This window comes from Triticum aestivum, chromosome 4B (genome assembly GCF_018294505.1).
Source record: "Triticum aestivum cultivar Chinese Spring chromosome 4B, IWGSC CS RefSeq v2.1, whole genome shotgun sequence".
Taxonomy (NCBI): domain Eukaryota; kingdom Viridiplantae; phylum Streptophyta; class Magnoliopsida; order Poales; family Poaceae; genus Triticum; species Triticum aestivum.
The window spans coordinates 183,878,401-183,884,952 of record NC_057804.1 but is presented as its reverse complement, the minus strand read 5'-3'; the positions used below and the strand labels follow the sequence as shown (position 1 = coordinate 183,884,952).

The 6,552-nt window shown below is 46.4% G+C and overlaps 1 pseudogene; it reads left to right on the top strand.

Moving 5' to 3' along the window:
- The first annotated feature begins 2,306 nt into the window (after positions 1–2,306).
- On the top strand, positions 2,307–4,270 carry LOC123094702 (uncharacterized; annotated as a pseudogene).
- The last annotated feature ends 2,282 nt before the right edge of the window (positions 4,271–6,552 follow it).

Below are 6,552 nucleotides of genomic sequence, written 5' to 3'. Positions count from 1 at the left end.
GAATAGTTTGTCCAGTTTCATCGGGAATTGCGTGATTGGCATACTCATGTCCAGCTCCAGGATGACTTGGTTGAGCACTTCTAGACTCACATTGGCAACCAGTAGATCTATCTATCAGTTTAATTTCTTGTCATGGAAACAAATTTCCATTGGGTTGTAAGACTATTTGATATTATTTTCTTTTTATGCAAACAAATTTTGATTGGGTTGTAAGACTATTTTGGAGCTATGTTTGATTTGAACTATTTCATATGCATCATTTTATTGTGCTAGTGAACGGATGAGATGCGGCCGAAATATGGCCGCGCGTTGGGCGCACGTCCGCCGCATCCACAAATTCAGACGAACACGGCCCCATTGCCACCCCAAACGGACGAAAAGCGGATGAAACGGACGTCCGTTTGGGGTCGCACATTGGAGTTGGCCTTACACCTTCCCAAGTGGTTCATCCTCGGGGCTGATGTGATTGCATGTTTGTAGATTTGCTTTTGGGCCCAATTGCAATCTTGTTTCTTGGTTGGGTCCTTGCAAAAGTCATGGACTTGGTTGTATTTTTCTTCTTCTAAGTCTTTATATGAGCTTTCAACTAGCACCGCCGTTTAGTAAATAAAGCTTTGGACCCGGCTCATGTTAAAAAAGACCGATCTGATTTTCTAAAATAAAAACACCTAAAAGGCATTTTAGATTTGATTAACATCAAGGAAAACAAAGGCCAGTACAATGAATAGAGAACTGGACATAGAACGACCAGTAAAAAAAATTACACTAAAAATATACTAGTCTTCTTCTTCCTTTGATTTTATGCCGTCTGTCGGAGATGGAAGAATGCACTGAACCAACATCAAAGAAAAATGACACCTGCTTTTAAGATTTTTTCTTTCTTTCTTTTTCTTTATTTATTTGTGAAAAGAGTGCTGCAAGGTGACTGTGTTCAAATTGCATAGAGAAATGTCTATAGCGATGCAAAGAGAGAAAGAACCAAAAACTCACCAAAGTCAAGGAACATTTATTTGCACGACCAAATAGTATATTTCATGGCAGATGTTAATTCTTTTATCCAGGACAGAAGAATAGGAGTCAAAAGAGAAGAATAAATTCTTCCTAAAAAAAAGAAGCACAACTTTTTCTTGAAACTCAGGTGACCTTTAATTGCACAATGTACCAAAAAGTTAAAGTGCTAACATATAACATTCAACCAAAAATTAGTTAATGTGTCTTACAAGAAGAAATAATGATTACTGCTACTACTAAGCAAACAATTGACCTATAATGATGTCTACTGTACAAAACAACAGAAGTCTAGTAGTGGGCCCACCGAGCAGTGAGGGATGCCAATATGGATGTTGAGTTTTTTTGAGAGTATGCCAATGGCAATACCGTATTTTTATAGAAGGCACAATAATATGTACAAGAGTCCTGATGAGATGCGAACAAGTCGTAGGGAGAACCCACACAATGCCTACGCCCTAGCAACTACGGCTACTCTCTCGCGAAAGGATCTAGAGCACCAACTCCGCCTAGTGCGGCCTTCCTCCAATCATCTATCTCATCTAGGATCTCTGTCTTAAGTTGCGCAGCCGATATTTGCCTCGAAACATTGTTGAACGCGCCGTTGCTTCCATAGGGCCCAAGCAATTAGGATCATGATGGAGTCGAATCTTCTCAGGTCCGCACTGATGTTGAGTATTCAAGGACTATTTTTTTTAAAGGTCGGCACTGATCTGCTTTTGCACAAACATAATCAAACGTGCGCTTGTGATGTACCGCTTCTTGTAGGACCCAGCGATTGTACACACTAGTAGTGTTTTTTTTAGAAAAGGAAACACACTAGTAGTGCATTACGTGAAAACTCATGCAATCTCTTTTTTTTTTCTTTTGAACCGGGCAAAACTCATGCAATCTCATGCACGCGTGTACTTAAGATTCATTGCGTGTGCAAGGACGTAGCTGGACTTGTTAGTTAGTGCTGGCCTTAGATCTCTCTTTTCCAAACCTACTAGAGAAAGTGAAAGCCACACACACCAAAGTGATAGCTAGTCAGAACGGGCGACTTTGAACTAACTTTAATTAATTCCAACAGTAAAGAATGAGTTTGCTTCCAGCACTTAATTGTCCTTCTCTCCTTAGGTATACATGACTAGTACATGTACTGTAAAGTGTAAAGGTTAGGCTTAATTCAATCTTTCACCACCTCACTTTTAATTTGGATCTCCCATGCATTAGTATGCTTCCTTCCAAAGTCCACATAATGTATGCATGAGCTCACTTCTGTTGTCTCGCACGCGCCAGCTAGCTCAGACATAACATATGCAGATAGACAGAATTCAATGGCGACCTCCTTCAATTTGGCCTGATCTATAATCTTCCACCAGAGTTGATTAAATGATAATGAGATCGGTGCAACACAACAACAACAACAACAACAACAACAGCCTCAAATCTGCTCTCAAGCGCCTCGATCATCAAGTAGCTAGCGAGATCACCATCGGCTAAACGATGGGGACAAGCAACATGGGCAATGAAGGGAGCTCAGCCGCAAGCAACGATGACAGCACGGTGGATGAGGAAGGCGGCCAGGACATGACCAGGGCCGGCGACTCGTCATCGTCGGTGCGCCCCTACGTTCATTCCAAGAATCCCCGCCTCCGCTGGACGGCGGAGCTCCACCACTGCTTCGTCCGCGGCCGCGCCATCGAAAGGCTCGGCGGCCAAGATTGTAATAACTTGATGTTCATTTTTGTGCAGGTGCAACTCCTAAGCTCGTCCTTCAGTTGATGAATGTTAGAGGGCTTAGCATAGGCCATGTCAAGAGCCATCTCCAGGTATCCATCACTTTACTTCTTAATTCTGCATCGTCGTCTTTTCCTGCGCGTTCATGTTTCACTGATTCCCCTTTGCATGCGTAATGCTAATTCTGCAATTAACTGACGATGGGCCTTCAGATGTACAGGAGCAAGAAGATTGACGACTCCGGCATGGGTATGAATTTCACACCCCTTTGTTATTTGATTTGAATGGATTCAGTATATTTTGCCCCTGATCTGGCCGATTATTATGTGCGCAGTCATCATAGGTCACTTGCAACAGGGAGGACAAGTCTATAACTACGCTCATCTCCTCCATCATCGTGTCAGTGGTGCTGGTACAATGCTCTCTAGGTAGTTCATTGGATCTACTAAATTGCCCTCTACACATTCAATTTCTTTGTTAAGCGATCGACTATATATTAATTTTGGATAATTGGGGATAAATTTATTTTCCTCGTCCTCTGCATTATGAGATAAAATGACTAGCAAAGTTATTCAATAATTCTAGATTGTTAGTTCTGAGTACTGACTGATTAATCTCGTTGGATGACGAACTAGGTTTGGCACTACACCATGTCCTCCATGGAGGAGGAGGAGCTGGCATGAACCATACTGGCTCCATGGCCACCGTTTACTTGGATCAAAACCCAACTATTCATCATCAGCAGCAGCTCACCATGACGAGGCTCTCCATAGAGCACGTGCTCAACATGTATCTGGCTATAACCCAGCTTTGATAGTCCAAGAACCCTGTTCATCAAGAAATGATCATCATGCCATGAACCGCTACAACTATGAAAGACGGCCACTGCAAGCTGCTAACGATGATCATATCCATGGTCGTGATATAAACCTGGATCTCTCGCTCGATATCGGTGGTGGACAGCGGCTAGAGATGAAGAGCAAGAGAGGCTGCACGAGATGGGGGAAACAAGCAGAAGAAGATGATGACCATCAGGTTGATGTCAATGAAGAATTGAAGAGCACTCCTACTAGACTGTCTCTATCCCTATTCTCTCCTAGTCCTAGTACTCTTGATCGAAAGGGGAGGGACGAGGCTTCTCTGCCGTGCGGCAGGGTACCGTTCGGCCACTGACAGGTGGGCCCATCAGGGATCAGGCCCACATGTCAGTGCCCCCAACGGCATGTGCCGTACGTCAGGGGAGCTGCTTCTAAAGGGGAGTAGTGCTAGTGATCATGCACTAGGTCTAGATGTCAATGTGGATAAGATAGGGAAAGTGCAATATGCAATCAGGGCAAGCACTCTTGATCTCACCATATGATCGATCAGTTGCAGTGTAGTACTTAATACTTATCCATACGAAAATTCGTTTCTGATCCCGTGCTCAGATGGACCCGTTATCAGGTCGTCCGTTGTCCTCGTGATGTGGGCCTCCTGCCGTATTTCATTGACGTATCTCCCGTGTATGTTGTCAAATCAGTTAAATCGCCTACTGCATTTATTACTATCTGTTGAGGAGATCGCCGTCCTGGTCCTTCAACAATGCCAACGGAACGGAGACTTTTCTGAGCCTACCTGGTCTGTCGCGAACGACGGGTCCATCCAACATGATCTTAGCATACCACATCTACCTCCGCCCCTCACTCCTGTTCTCCAGACCACCTTTCTCCTCCGAATAGCCATGTACGCCGGGCCAAAACACCAGATGTCGGCATCAGGATCTTGTCCTCAACCGGGCATCATCAGGAACTACTCCCCATCGCCTGCTGGTTGTGTGGAGATAGGCTCGACACATCCATCAGTAGGCGGCTGCAGGAGCAATTCATTACCCAGATGTCTGCTGACCGTACACATTGGGCACCATCAGAGACCAAATCAAATGACAGATAAAACCGCAAGTTATCACATAGCCCTCGTGGTATGACAAAGATAAGTCCAAGCATCCCACTAATTGAACACGTACAATCAAATACAGACTACAACCTGGAGTCCAGTACAACACCGTTTCTAGAAAATTCATGTCGATTCAATCGACTGTGTCGGCGAGGTACTCTTCCGTCTTTCCATGTTCTCCTCCCCGCCGTAGGTCCGCGGCTGGATAGCTGCAACCGCGCACGACGAGAACGGTCTAAATTCTGAGCCACGTATCTTATTCTGTGCCACGGGCTGGAATCTAACACACCACGGCATCCCGTCAGGGAATCGAAACCAACACCATGCCTACGCTCAGGACCCACCGTATCCGCACTGTTCTCTACCCCTGCCATGAATACGCTCACTTTTTACAGCTCGCACTGCACCTGCCAGCCCCTATTTTCATCAATCCCCATGCCTGGACCTATGGACATGATTTCAGGTCCAGCTGAGCTCGGGCGCTGAAACGCCCTGTCCATATCCATATATACATATGTAGAGCAAGAAACCTATGTATAACATGTAAAACTTATTTAGTATTTATTATATGTGTCCTTTTTTCAAAAACAGGGGAACGCCCTCGACCTCAGTCATTATATATTTTTTCTTTGAAAAGGAGGTTGAACCCCTCGCCTCTGCATCGAGTGATGCACACAGTCATTTTTATTACTCCCTCCAATTTGAATTAATTGACTCAGCCTTGTATAGAGGTTGCGTCAATGAATTTGGATCGGAGGGAGTAATATTATTCAACAATGCCTTATAAGATAAAACATCGATCCTTCTTCCAACCTCTAGGCAATAAAGACACACCACCTCCAAACTTGGTGATAATGGTGGTCTTGATCAGGGTTGCTTGCCCTGACCTCACCCCTACGCACATCATCTAAAATCGGAGCACCGGTCCGGCAGACCATTGGCGCACACCGCATGCGCATGCTCCATAAGTCAGTTGATGTTCTCTTCCACAAACCCATTTTCGGGGCAGGGATAAATGAAATGACCTTGTCAGGTTGCCGCCTGCCACCACGACACCAGACAGCGTCATCGCCCTACGCTCATCAATCATCATGAGTCCGCCGCCGAGACCCGGCTACAACACATCGTCGAGACTTGTCGTCTTCTACTCGGAAGAAACCATGCCGTTCCACCACATGACCTCTCCAGACAACACCTGCTCCAAAGAAGTGATGCTGTCAAGAGGAAAAACGACGTTGTGTGCTGCCATCGTCTGATCCAGGAGACCTAAATTTAGGGTTTCCCTAACAACCTGAGCAGGAAGACGACATCTGCAACAACGATGCCTTCAACAAAAAAATGACGCAAATACGCCACCATCATTTGCCATGACTGAAATCAGCGTGGTTTTCAACGGCAGCCACACCCCTCCAAACCGGCAGGCGTCTTTTGATCCGTTAACCCCGGAGGACTATGGATCGCCCGCACCAAGTGCCATAGACACTGGAGAAAGCTTCGACTGCCATGCGTCTCCTATGACGTACCTAGGTACAGAATCCCTTGGCCAAGCAATGTCACATGGAGCTGCCTCCTAGCCCACCATCCCCGACAGAGAGGGGTTGCCTCCATTGCCGTGTACGGAGCTGCCCCGGGGCCCTTCCGCCGTAGATCGGTCACACCCCCTACCGAGTCCTCCATCCTCGCGATTCAACCAGAGCGCCACCGGGAGGAGCAGACGTTGTGCACTGCGCCTCTAGACAGCCACGATCGTGGGACACTAGATCCCTGCCACCCCCTTCACCAGCGGCGCACGGCTTTCCCGATGGCCACCTGTGGGGATGACGAGGGGAGAGGGGAGGGCGGAGGGGTTGGCGGAAGAGGGGGTAAGGTTTTGCGCCCCCGGTCGCCCTG